The 14,533-nt window shown below is 49.5% G+C and overlaps 1 protein-coding gene and 1 pseudogene across 6 annotated transcripts in view; both read left to right on the plus strand.

Annotated features, from left to right (window-relative positions):
* Positions 1-14,533, plus strand: part of LOC135899686 (radical S-adenosyl methionine domain-containing protein 1, mitochondrial-like) — an 84,969-nt gene that overhangs the window by 61,162 nt on the left and 9,274 nt on the right. The gene's annotated exons all lie outside the window — the stretch shown is intronic.
* LOC135899621 (uncharacterized) lies at positions 112-1,052 on the plus strand (annotated as a pseudogene).

Raw genomic sequence — 14,533 nt, forward strand, 5'->3', positions numbered from 1 at the left:
CGCAACACTCTCGAAGATAGCGGCGGCGCGATGGGCGTTTCAGACTGCTGCGTACGACAGCTACCCACATCTGTTGCACTGAGGGCGCCATTTGAATGTAGCGGCGTACGCATGCGGCGGCTTGGCGTGGCCGTAGCTTGGCCAGGTTGGCTAGTTTGACAACATCAACAACACTTGCGTCTCGGTGCTGCCGTTTGTGCTACGCCAGTTGTGTGTGTGGCGTAGGCCTGTCGTGGTTGGTGTGATGGCTGCAAACGCGAAGAAGCGTACGACCCTGACATTTGCTGCGAAATCGGAAGTGATACAGCGTGTTGAAAATGGAGAAAAGAAAGCGAGCGTCGCCGAAGCTTTCAACATCCTAAGGAGTACTTTGAGCACTCTGCTAAAAATAAGAGTGACATAAAGGCCAAGGCGGAACAGAACCAGCACTCAGGCGTGCGGCGGGTGCGCAAAGCTGCCTTTGAAGACGTCGAGAAGGCGCTGTGCAAATGGTTTGTTGACGTAAGGGGCCGGAATATTCCTTTATCGGGACCAATGCTACAGCAGAAGGCCAAGAACTTTGCGTTCATTCTCGGCGCCGAGAAGTTCATTGCTTTCGGCATGCGGGTTTCGTGACCTGCATTGAAGAAGCTTCCGAGGAAGCAACCGAAGATTTGACGTTGGATGGCACAGAGGAAGAATGCCAGCTTGAAGAAACCTGGAGCCAGTTCGAGCGCGTTGTCGGTGCTGAGCCACACAGCCTGTGCATTGAGGACTTTGTTGGCGGTGACGACAGCACCGGAACAGTGGCGAAGTCAACAGACATGGAGATCGCTGCAGAAGTGACTGCTGAGCGGCCAAACGAAGACGCTGCCGAGGCTGATCCAGCAAGCGCTGATGTTGCCCCACTCCCGACTGCAACTGAGGCTGTAGCTGCTTCGGCCGTTGTACGCCGCTACTGCGGCGCAATAGAAGGGACTGGACTGTCTCTTGTGGACCATTTGGACTATGTTGAGGACGCCGTGGTCAAACATGCGGTTGCCAATATGAAGCAGGCTACGCTGCTTTAGTACTTTCAGCGAACGAAATAAATACTTTGTTTGAAGCTTCATGTGAATATCTATTGCGCCACGATTGGTTCATTGATTGATTTGTGCTAGTTTTTGACGCATTTTCTACGTGATTTTATATATCGAATTCTGGCTATATTGAACTATTTTGCGATCACCGCGCTGTTCGATATATCGAGGTTCGACTGTATATATTACCTTGAATGTAGGCCGAACAAAAAAAGCGAGGACAGCGTTCATAAAATGCAAACAGCATTTATTGAATCTGAACGTGCAGAGCTCGTTCAACGTCGTCGTCGCTACTAGACTCGTCGCTGTGTTCCTTGTCACTGTCACCTTCAAACAGTGCACTATCTTCGGTACCGTCAAGTGCATTAGATATGCTGCACTTTTGAAAGGCGCGAATGATCAAAGTACCTGGGATGTTGTCCCACGCTGCAGCTACCCAGCCCGCCAGCTGCTATAGCGATTCACGTTTGATGCAGCCCGTTGCCGTTAGCATGTGTCCTTCGATAGTCAACCAGTCGGTGTAATATTTCCGCAGATGATCCTTGAAAGGTTTGTTGATGCAGACATCAAGTGGCTGCAACTGGCCCGTCATGCTGCCCGGTATGACAGCGAGGTCCGTGTTCGCTTGGGTGAGCGCAGTCTTCACATTGTCGGTCAAGTGCCCACAGTAAGAGCCGATGACAAGGAGCGAGTTCTTTGTCAAAAGAGCGTCTGGACGCCGTCACCGCACAATCTTAACCCACTCTTCCACCATCGCACCCGTCATCCACCCGTTCTCATTTGCCCGCACAATGACATTTCTTGGGAAAGTTTCTCGAGCAGGCAGTGTCTTCCTTTTAAAGGGAAGCCGAAGCGGTTTTCAATTTCCATGAATTGCTGGGATTGGGAAGAACAGACCTAATAATTTACGGTTCCGAAATTTTTTTCTTCGTTTTGTTAATATAAGGGGCGGAAATCGCTTTCTAAATCACCCCCGCAGACACGCCCCCATCGCTTCCCGGAGCGCCGGGTGAGGAGGTTACCAGAGGAGAGAACCGGCGAGAGTGACGTCACTGGCGGGGACCGAGCTGCCGGACCGGCGTGCTGGCATGCGCTGGCATGCCTCTTTCCGTCCTGCGCTTTACTGAACGACGCTACGAGAGATTTGCCGCCGCCGACGCTCACGTTTGTTTTGCGATTTTCGTAAACTGTTCTTTCCTTCTGTGCTGCGTGAGTGCCTACAGCCAAGGGCGCCCAACATGCCCTCGTTCTGTGCAGCAATCGGCTGCGCGAACACACGCGGGCGAGACGATGTGGTGTTTCACAGGTTCCCGAAGCACAAGAAGCTTGCAGCGCAGTGCGGTGAGGAGAGATAAGTTCGTGCCGACGAAATCAACTGTGCTGTGCTCGGACCATTTCCACGATAGCCGGATAGCCTTACGACAAATGCGGAAACGCGTTGTTGCTAGCGTTGCTATACTCCGTTTCATACATCAGGTGCAATGCTGTGGAGGCTTGAGATACTTCTTGCAGTGGCTGCGTTCGCACTTAGAAAAAGTTCGGTGTTTCTTGACCCGATTTTTGAGAAAACTTTTCATATATAAGCTCAGTTCTGAATGAAAAAAAAAGAATTTACCCATAGAAACAATCCGTGTACTTATACGGCTGCTAACACGTTCTTTTAAATCAATTTTCTTTTCGGCATTCTTTAATTGCAGCCCGTCGTGGCAGCTTCACGTGCATGCTCGCGCGAGCAAATGCCGCTGGCATGCTGCGAACCATAGACGGAAACGCGCGCAGTAATAAATTTTGGTAACCGGACTTCGTGCGTAGCTTCGACAGCGTTGCACCTGAGGTATAAATTGGAGTATAGGCTTGCCTAGTGACATTCGACGTACGGTTGCAGTTATCATGTTTACCACACGGCGGTGCTAAAACTGCCTAATATCTTTATGTCAACACTAGCATGGAGCGCGCATACAGATTCTTGATCGAGCCACAATCGCAAAGTCGTCGAACCATATTCTGAATATTGCACATATAATCCCCCTGACCATCTCGATCTGGATGTGTATGATAAGCAGCTTCCATGACTGTACCTCGCAGCACTGCATGTGCGTGCTTTGAAACGCGGCACTTTTGTTCGCGATTGTGTATCAACGCTCAGAAAACCACGGGACTTCAGACAAGCAGCGGCAAGGTGCTTGACATCGCGGAATTGTACCCGTGTTTACAATCTAATGAGAAGTTAGTGCTTCGGCATTCTTCCAGCAGCAAGTTCCCAGTGACACTTTAGCGCATTTTTTCTCCCGTCATTGGAACGTGCAGCTACATGAAAAAAAAAAAGCATACGTAACAGCTAAGATTTCCAGCGCGCGAGAAGGTGTACACATCGCTCTCGCTTTTGGCACACTCAACATCGTCGTTGCCGCCGTTGCCGCCATTGTTTTCCGTATCGGCTGTCGGTTCGAACATGTACGGCGAAAATACAAGCTGTCCGAGACAGCGAGAACGTTCCATAATGCTTACAACTCAGCTATGCAGCCAGAACAGAACAGCGTGCTACGCTCTCAAATGGCGGCGCCGACCGGCGACTGCCGCCACTGACGTCACAGCGGCTCTGACCAATCACGGGCAACGGCGGCGTTCGCGCGATACCCTGAGGCGCTGGTGCACGTTTTCATGAAAAAACAGCCGCTTGCGCTTGTTTCCGCCCTTTTTGAACGAGATATTCGTGTTCAGGGGACTCAAAACTGTAGAATGCCCCAGAGAACTCATTTTTTTCGAAAAGTGTTTCAGCTTCCCTTTAAATATCATATAAGGAGGGAGGTTATGTCCATCAGCTGTGCAGCACAGCATCACAGTTGCGCGCTGCTTCTCGTAGCCCGCAGAGCTCACCTTCACCTCCTTGGCATCCTTTTCATTCATGGTGTACACCACTGGCATATCAAAATACACAGCTGCCTGGTCAGCATTGCCGATTTGCCCAAGGTTGTAGCCTGCCGCTTCTCTCTTTCGCAGCACGTATCGCTGAAATGCTATCAGCTTTTCTTCAAAATCGCTTGACAGCTTCTGGGTGATTGAAGTGTGACGTCGGAGGCTGAAGCCGAAGCGCTTCATGAATTTTTGTAGCCAGCCCCGGCTGGCTTTGAAATTCTTTGGTGTTAGGCCTCGCTCCCTCGAAAGTTCCCTAGCTTTCGCTTGGAGCACTTCTGTTGTCACTGGAAGGGCAGCTGCTCTCTGCGTCCGAACAAAGTCGGCCAAAACTGTCTCCACTTCATGGTGACAGCCTTTCTTTCGTCCGCTAAATGCCATCCTCGTTGCGGCACCCGCAAAAAGCTGCTGTCGTTGTCCCCTCCAACGACGGACGTTTTTTTTTCATCGACGCGGAAGTCTCGCCCGGCTTGAAGGTTTGACAATGCCTCTGTGGCTATCACAACGTTGCGCTTGAAAGCGGCACTGTAGTGGCATCTCCTGCTTGGTGCCATCGCGATAACACCACACCGCACACCAATACGGCCAACACGACACAGGTCAAAATGGTGACCTTGCTTGTGTACGGTTGGCTGCTGGCACGGCTACTAGTGGCTGCGATACTGACTTTTCTCGATGGCGCTAGCTATGCACCATATTTAGCAGTTTCAAGGAAAAACTGGCGCGTTATTTAAAATCCTCGAATCTAAGCTGACCCTAGGGTTTAGAATATGATTATTTGAAAAAAACTATCAGCCTAGGTTCAAATAAATACAGTAATTCGCACTTACCACGCACAAGAAAATTCCATTGATTGAAAGAAATTAGCTACTTATCTTTAAAGGTGGAAATTTTTGCTAGCATTTATTGGTTAGGTGTGTTCGTGATACAGTCGTCGATTATTTATTTAGACCTCATGGGGACTGCGGAAATGTCAGAATAAACAGGTGTCCAAAAAAGCAGATTAAGAAAAAAATGAAATCCTTTATTTCCACGCACTTATTCGGGCTCGGCAGTAGGCTTCAAGAAATAGTGAATGCGCCGTTGCACGCTGTTACGTTTACGCGCAATCAAGTGAGCCTGAATCTCGGAGAGGGTCGTATGGTCACTATAGGCGGCTGAAAGCACAGTCACTCCTTGTACACACTCCGCATGCGACGGCAGCGTAGCACATGGTGCGTTATCTTCCGACTCGGAGTCATCGTCCGGTGGTGCAGCAGAAACCTGACGAATGATCTCGCCGTCGTCGAGTTGTGCGCATGTCAGTACAGCAGTGTCAGCACCTCTGAAACTCAAATGAGACGGTGTCCGGAGTCTGAATGCAACCACTGCGCAGATCTCGGCAGAACATTTTCCGCGTTAGTAGGGAGCACATTCGAAGGCGACAAATCTTAGGCCTCCCAGCACCCGCTTGCCGGCATTCCTCAGTGCAGTCTGCGCGGCACTGTGGACGCCATTACACTTGACGCGATGTTTCCGCATGCCGCATTGGATCACCGAAACCTCGACACAGCACACCGCGCAAACACCACCGTGCCGACACCAGTCGCACAAACGAAAAACGGAAAACGTGCTCGCAGCGTCGTGCGCGAAGTAACAAATCAGCATCCGGGTTCATTATGACCAGGTTTGACTGTGTAGCAAGCATAGGTATAAACGAAGCCAATATCAGTGTGCACAAATGTATAACGATTATCAGATATAACAGTTCTTTTTTTCAGATCCAACTGCATTTTAACAACTGTAGAATTGTAAATCTATGGGACGTTTAACAGCAAGGTATAGGAGGATTCCCAGTATATACTGCAGGCACCATATGGTACCATTTGCATGGTATGTAATAATCAGGCTACTGACAAATGGTGTTGAATAATTTTGTAACACACGAAAAGTGCCCTGTGCGTTTGCACATGAAGCCACATCAACATCAACATCATTTCGGCGCCTTTCCAGAGAGCGTTGTTGCGTCGTGCAAACAAGGACTCACGTCATGCCCTAAGCTCGGATAAAAAAAAGATGCCGGGTGCTCAGCATAGAGGAAAAATTAGACATCATTCGTGCTGTCAAACGTGACACGAAGAAGCCAGCGCTGGCACGCGCCAGGGATCTACTGTTGATTACGATGTGTGGCATTTGGAAGGCGAAGTTGCTCGGCAGCGCTACTGCCACTGCCAAAAGATGTCGGCTACAAGGTTCGACTTTTCACCATCGTTGCCTCTGTTGCCAAAGTGTCGCCTAGCGACAGTGATGAGGATGACACATAAAGCGACAGCACGGGCGATTCAGGCCTGACAGTGGCGGAAGCTGCGTGTTACGCCAGCCTCATGAATGCAGTCGTCGCGATGAGAACAGCAACCCGCAATGAAAAAAGCGCCCCGCAACATCTGCAGTGTTACCGCGCTCGTGCACGGAGAATGTGCAACGTCAACGTGGAGTATGCCATGCGTGCCATACGAGTTTGGGGGCTGGCCAAAAAGAGGGGGCTGGCAAAAAGCTGGCTCGCAGCTTCAGTAAGTTTAAGGCCACCACAGCATCAAACGAAAATGACACTTTTATCGTGCGAAGTGAATATCGTATTTACTCGCATAATGATCGCACTTTTTTGTCGAAAAAATTCACACAAATTCATTAAGCAGGTTAAATTTCCCGAGAAAAAAAAAATTTTTCATCCCGCATTTGCTGCGGGAAAACAGCAGGTCAACAAATAGGCAGCTGCCGCTGTGTGTAGTGTGGGACACCAAAACAAAAATGGCGGCCGGCGGAGCAAGCTGAACGCGCCGAATGCGATTGTTTTTTCTTCTCATGAGTACATTACGTGCATTGAAACTGTTTCTTCTATATCAGTAATGAAAAATATTGTTAATATCGCCATGTTTGCGGCAATAACGTAGCCATGTCCACTTTGAGGGGACAGAAACAGATGGGCATGCTTAGCTGCCAGTGACATAGAAACACATGGCCGGCATGCTGTGGAAACTGCGGCATCCGTCTTTACTACTATCCTAATACGGTGCATTTCTGCTAAGAGTGAGCGAATATCTTAGCTGTGTTACAAGCGTCGGCGTATGAATGGGATACACTTATAGCGCATCAGTGTAAACATGGCTACTATCATTGCCGCTTGCGATTTGTTGCGTGCCCACGAGTGCAGATAAGAAGAATCGAAAGGTGCCTTTTTTTTGTTGTTGTTGACACCATCATTATAAAGCCTACACATAATAAAGACATGTTTGGTTGTACCTCTTTTTGTCATGGAAGTGCAGAAGGTGATGAAAGTAATGAAGTGGGGCATCTACTTGCTTGGAGCGTGCAGACCGCTTTGTTTGTCTTGAAGAGTCGTTTGCGTAGCATTCGACAGATAGTAAGCGCGATCATAATTAGCTAGACTTGGCACACTGCGGCAAGTTCGGGGTGCGATCATTACACGGGAATTTTAAAAAATCAAATTTTGATGACAAAATTCAAGGGTACAATCATTACGCGAATGCCATCATGCGAGTAAATACGGTAAATACTGCATGTTTTTTTTTTCCCTTTCATCACACTCTTTTTGAGTTGTGTTTTTCACAGGTAAGAGGCCATCTGATTCTATTTCGGTTAAGCAGTACTACCGTCTGCAGACGTTCTTATACATTAACTCTATAGGGTAAGTGGTGGGGCTGCAAAAGCAACTGTATTATTGGGCATGTCTGAAAAATTGGGCGTTCGGAAAATCGTTTGTTGACTGTGCGGCCCTACATATGTGTTACCAAATCACCATTCATATTCCAACATGGCCACCTCATATGCCCTTTGAGCCTAGCTGCCATAGCATCTTTAATGGGCTGTGTAGTATACGTGCTTAAGTTAGTCTACCATCTATCTTCTCATTTTCTGCGTTTGCTCTATCAGCGTGGAAGGGCTGACTATGAAGACACGCCGTGATTACACATTTCTTCGTGATGCCACATTTAAAAAGTAAGTGACCATGTGTGCAGAAACGGACGGAAATTGGATCGCATCACGGGCGTTCAGAGTTCCCGAAACTTGCGTGTTGGACTGGCACAAAAATGCGAGGTGTCCTACTCCAATGGCTGCTGCGTATGATGCGACCGCCCAGGTCCTATATTGAAAGTGATTTGTGATGGGGACTTAGCCTAAGCGTCTAGGTGCGCCGAGGGCCGATAGCTTCATGTGCACTGTGTTCTCGTTGCTGAGTTCACGTTGAAGTGAGAGGCAGCACAAAGGTCAATTCTCTCGCTCCTCCTACCGCACTTCCTCACTCCAGAGTTTTGATAAGCCCCGTTTACATGAATGCTACAGTGGCGCATCGCATTTCGAAGCGCATTTGGGAAAGGTGATGCGACGCAGTTTACATGTAGCGCCTTAACTTTCGCGAGAATGTAGCCCCACATGGTGTCGTATAAGGGAAGTGCAACCGACTTCCGGTGTAACGGGCAGCCGGGACTGCCGCCATGTTGGTGGCTAATTCCTTCCCATCATTCCTAATGCGACGATCCTGCGTTTACATGCTCCGCTGGAGTCGACTCACGTCGGTAGATCTACCCTCGCCTGGCGCATTAATGCGATGCGATGCGACACTGTCGCATTCATGTAAACGCGGCTATAGTGAGGTTGCGCGGTCATCAAGCGAGACGTGTTTATATTTGCTTGTGCACACGTGACACCATGCTTTTTAATTTAGTTATTAATGAATGGTCACAAGTTTATGCCGCTGATAAAATTGCTATCTTTACTTCGTATAGCTGTCTACTAATTTGCTATAGCCATCAGTGCTTCGCCTTTCAGACGAAACTGTGACTTTCTTTTATTCATTGCAACTTTAGAATGAAGTTGCTGCCACCACCATCACAACTTTCAGAAATTCGAAGGAAATTTTTGCTTTTCAAATGAGAGAAAGTTGTATTTCTGTATCAAAGCATGAAGTGCGCAGTACTGTGAAGGACGTTTTTTTCTTTGGTCACAGAGAATGGTTGTGCATTATGATCAAGGGTAGCTTTTTTTTTTGTGTCATGGAAAACAGGTGCGCGTTACAATTGAGGGCAGTAATTACGGTAAGTGTTGTACAATCATACGTAGCTATGTGTATGTCATGTGGTCTATGTTAAACAAGGAAGATATTTGGGCTCCGGCGAAGAGATGGTAAAACCTCACACATAATTCATGCCATCATGAAGGCAGTTCACTGTTGCACAGCTTCGAGAAGTTTTAACTGCTACGAGCAAAGCACTGGGGAATATGGGCCGATCCCAAAAGTAGTGCAGTTTAAAACAGCATCTTGGCCCTTGCTGCCATGAGCAAAGAATGTGGCAAACTAGTACCGGATAAGTATGTCGGAGATCATCACAGCCTAGTGGCTAGAGCATTACGCTGTTGTGCTAGATACAGAGGTTCAATCCCACCACTGGACACTTCTGTGTTATTGAAAGTTTCCAGAACGAGGCAAGACAGGAACCTACCAGCCTACTGCAAAGTGCTTGGAATGAGGCAGGAAATGCTTCTAATTGATGCAGGCATCTGCATATTGAATCAGGTGCCGAACATTAGTTTCTATATGTAGAAATTGGAAATTGCTGCACCACTACTAGACCACTGAGAGAGGCTTTTGTCCTGCAGTGGACATAGATTAAAGATGGTGATGATGATCAAGTGTTGCAAAGGGAAGATAGAGCAGAGTTGTAAGGAAAAGCACCTTGAGGATCCTTTCTACATTCTGTAGCACAAAGTTTCATAACCAATTGACTAATACAGCTGAGCCTCAATATAACAAACACAGATACAGTCGAATCTCAATAAGTTGAACTCGAAGGGGCCTGAAAATTTGCTCGAATTAAAAGGACTTGTTTCTGAAGCATTTGTGCATCATAGCATGATGCACAAACGGTTTGAGTCATGAGATATCGCAGCGCACAAGCGCACAGCAAGTGAGGACTGCGAAACTGTCCACATTGGCCAACGCTCACCTTCCTAATAATGGCAGAAAAATGATACTTCGAGGAGCGGGCTAAGCGGGCGCCGGGCTGGTGGGGCCGGCAGCGCCAGCTCGGAGTCTGTCAATGATGAGTGAGTTACGAGGGAGTTAGGAGGGAGGGGGAGGGGAGTGTAGTTGGGAGGAAAGCCGGAAGGGAAGTTGATTTGCTTTCCCGGCAGCTTGCTGGATGGTGCTAATTACCTTTGCCACCAAAGCAACTGTGTTGCCGAGGCTGGACTGGGCCTCTGCTGCTGCTTCCCTCTGCTTGCTCGCATGTTTTTTCCTTCGACTGCTGACAGATCGGTGCTGGGTTTACCTTCTTCGTCCTGCGTTCTTAATGCGAGTCATGTCTTATCAAGATGACCAAGTCATCACTGCTGATCATAACCGTGTTGGTGTGCTCCCTTCTGCTGCGGCATCACTGTGTTCAAAAGACAAGGAGAATGAGGTACTGGCTGCAACCTTTTCGTCCTTGTATTGAGGCTGTGTCTTGCCGTACAGAATCAGATATGGCGCACTGTCTCCAACAACCTTTCCATCGGGGTGTCTTGGTTTAGACGTCTCATTGGAAAAAAACAAGCGCGAACGAGACCAACCAATCCAACCAAAGAAGCATGGGCGAAAGCTGATGCAAGCAGATGATAGTGTGAAAGAAGCAGTCCGGCTGAAGCAGACATAGAGCAGTGGGGAAGTCTGCATGCTACCAGTTTCCCATGCATACGTCGCTGTAGGGGGCACTCTTATTGGTCTCCTCACGAAAAATCGGCACAGTACAGTACCGATCCCTCTCATGGTGCGCATTATGCGGCTACTGTGGCTGGGGCACTACAGTCAGCGCAGTAACGGCGACCTTGCTGTTTGGAAGAGGGTGAAATTTCCATTTTCTTTTTTGTTCTTTTTCGCTCACGGTGTTGAAGGATTTCTCCTAAGCCTTTCCTCTATGGCGAAGTCCGAGCAGTGCTGGTCCAAGGTGCCGCCGCATGATTTGGCATGCTACTGACGGCATTGTCAGAGCGCTGTATGTTTGAAATAACCGTCACAAATGCTTGCATGTTTGGTTTACCAGGTGTTCTTGCCCATTGGAATGCACATAACTTTCACGGGACCATGGCGTCAGTTCAAATAAACGGAAAGTTTGAATTAAGCATGTTCGAATTAATGAAATTCGACTGTATAAAAAATTGTCAGATATATTAGAAACCCGCGATAAAGAAATACTGTGAACGATTGCGAGATATTGGCTCTTTACGCCAAAATTCCGTTGCCGTCAACAGGAACCTCCGATTCACCAACTCTCAGACGAACTTAGCAAGATGATTGCAGCAGATCTTCTTCCGGCACAAGCTGCTGACCTGCGCCATCTCTTAGAAACTTAGTGAATTTTTCACCTTGACGGCCGCCCTTTAGTCCATACATCGGTGGTCACCCATCGTATTTACACCGGAGACGCCAATCCGATATGCCATCGGCCGTATCGTGTTTCATATGCTGAATGACAAGTGATACAACGAGAAGTCAATAAGATGTTAACTAAACGCATTATCCAGCCATCTTGCAATCCGTGAGCCTCCCCTATTGTCCTTGTCAAGAAGGACGGCAGCTGGTGCTTTTGTGTGGATTACAGACACTTAAAAATCACATGCGAGGATGCTTACGCCTTGCCACATATTGATGATGCTTGCACGGAGCCAAGTACTTTTCATTGATAGACCTCCGATCATGCATTCAGCCTTTGTAATGCCCCAGAAACCTTCGAAAAAATGATGGACTCCTTACTTCGCTGCTATAAATTGTGCATATCTGCATTATCTAGACGATGTCATAGTCTTTTTACCAACTTTTACGAGTCATCTAACATGTCTATCGGCTATTCTTACTGTTTTCCGACGCACCGGCCTGCGATTGCACTCATCCAAGTACCACTTTGGAAGTTGTCAAATTATCGTTCTTGGGTATCTGTCAATGCCACTAATGTTCAACCCGATCCTGACAAGATTGCGCTGCCCAGAACTTTCCTGTTCGGTCTTCCACCACTGACATAAGAAGCCTTGTTGGGCCATGCTTGTATTTCCGTCGTTTCATCAAGAATTTCGCCGAAACCACTCAGCCACTCACCGACTTACTTAAAGGGACACTAAAGGGACACAATAAATCGGTTTAGACTAATGGAGCATTGTTTGAGAACCTTGCAGGCAGTCATTTAAAAAACGTAGTTTGATTATTTGATGAGAAAATGAAGGTCCAAGTATCAGTATTTGAATTTCACGCCGAAATCCCAGCGCCGGTACGTCAGCGTGACGTCAGGGATTCCAAAGTATTGACACGTGTACTTATCTTTATCGCGCAACCACGTTTCGCCGCTTAACAACTGTAATCGCAGAGCGAGGGACGCGCCTGCATGTATCCGACGTTTCTGGAAAGTTATCGACGCTTCTATCCGCGTGTCTGTTGTCGCCGAACCTTGTGTTATCAGATTTCATCGCGTGACACGAATGGTGTAGAACTTTGTGGAAGACACGCGAGTCCCATCAGTTAATCTGGAACATTCGACAACTGATCTATAAAAGCCGACGCGCTTGACCCGCTGATCAGATTTTCGACGATCGCCGAGCGTGTTCGCCGCTTTCGTTGTGCTATAAGTGTAGCCTGTTTTGTGGGCACAGGTTCGCCCAATAAAAGCTCGTTTTGTATTCCACCGTACTGCTTCTTTCTTCACCGTCACTACCACGTGACATCTGGTGGAGGTGCTTGTGCGTTCATGTACCGAACGCCCCCGCAAAGCCGCGATCCAAGCCCAAAGCCCGAGGACAAAACTAACATCGCCGAAGACCAGCGTGCTAGCTGCAGACTGCAAGGACTGCCCCCAGAGCACGGACTTCTACCTGAGTCGACAAAGAAGATTGTGGTCAGAACAACCCCAATGGCTGCCCCAGCGTCCCCCGTTATCCTACAACAACCTCGGGACCCACCGATCTTCCATGGAGCAGCGACTGAAGACCCAGAATCCTGGTTGGAGACCTACGAACGAATCGCGACTTTTAACAACTGGGACTCCGACGACAAGCTGCGGCATGTATACTTTGCCTTAGAAGATGCCGCCAGAACGTGGTTTGAGAACCGGGAGTCGACCTTGACGACATGGGACCTCTTCCGTACCGGCTTCCTGCGCACCTTTACGAGTGTCGTGCGCAAGGAAAGGGCCGAAGCCATGCTGGACGCCCGAGTGCAGCTACCTAACGAGAACGTCGCCATCTTCACGGAAGAAATTAAACGTCTGTTCCGCCATGCCGACCCGGATATGCCTGAGGAGAAGAAAGTCCGCCTTCTCATGCGTGGTGTGAAGGAAGAACTTTTCGGCGCAATGATACGAAGCCCACCGAAGACCGTAGAAGAGTTCCTTCGCGAGGCCACCAGCATCGAGAAGACACTCGAAATGCGGAACCGGCAATACAACCGCCGTACAAGCTCTACCCACTACGCCGGAGTTCAGTCACTCGCCGCCGCCGACCTACGCGAGACCATCCGAGCTGTCGTGCGGGAGGAGCTACAAAAGCTGTTCCCATCATCACAGCCTCAAGTGGCTTCGATTGCCGACGCCGTGCGTGAGGAGCTCCAACAACTTGGAGTAGCCCCTGAATCGCCGCAGCGTGAGCCGCAAGCGATGACCTATGCCGCCGTCGCACGCCGTCAAGGACCCCCTCCGCGACCGCGCCAGGGCCCTGTCACGCCACAGTTTCGTCGTCCGCCGCCGCCGCCGCCAGCACGACCACCCGTCGCCCAGCACACCTACGCGAGGAAGACGGATATCTGGCGTGCTCCTGACCACCGCCCGCTCTGCTACCACTGCGGAGAAGCGGGTCACGTCTACCGACGATGTCCGTACCGGGAGATGGGACTGCGAGGTTTCGCCGTCAACGCGCCGCGTCCACAGCTTGACGAGCGCCCACGTGACATCGCCGATTACCTCGCCGCTACTCAGTGGAGCCCTCGACGACCGTCCTGTTCGCCATCACCAGGCCGCTACCTGTCGCCGCAGCGCCGACCATACACTGGCCCAGCCCGGGGCCGGTCAGCGAGCCCATACCCGGAAAACTAAAAGCAGCAACCGATGGAGGTGCGGTTGCTGTTCGTCGAACTGACGAAGATCCTCCGCCGCCTACGAAGACGACGAAGAAACCATCTCGACGACCTAATGACGACACACCGCCGTCCCGACGAAGTCTGGAAGCCAAAACTACACCGACGAAAGACGACTTGACGACGCGACGGTCCAACTTCATTTCAACACGACGCAGCCGTGATCCAACGCCAAGACCTAACTGCAACGCCAGACAAAGAACAACCGACCTCGACGTGCTTCTCGACGGCCACGCAGTCACTGCCTTAGTCGACACAGGGGCCGATTACTCCGTAATGAGTGGACACATCGCCGCCCAGTTGAAGAAAGTGAAGACCGCATGGGAAGGCCCTCAGATTCGCACCGCTGGAGGACACCTCATCACGCCGACTGGGATCTGCACGGCAAGAATAACCATTCATGACCGGACTTACC

The sequence above is a fragment of the Dermacentor albipictus genome, chromosome 7 (genome assembly GCF_038994185.2).
Source record: "Dermacentor albipictus isolate Rhodes 1998 colony chromosome 7, USDA_Dalb.pri_finalv2, whole genome shotgun sequence".
NCBI classification, from domain to species: domain Eukaryota; kingdom Metazoa; phylum Arthropoda; class Arachnida; order Ixodida; family Ixodidae; genus Dermacentor; species Dermacentor albipictus.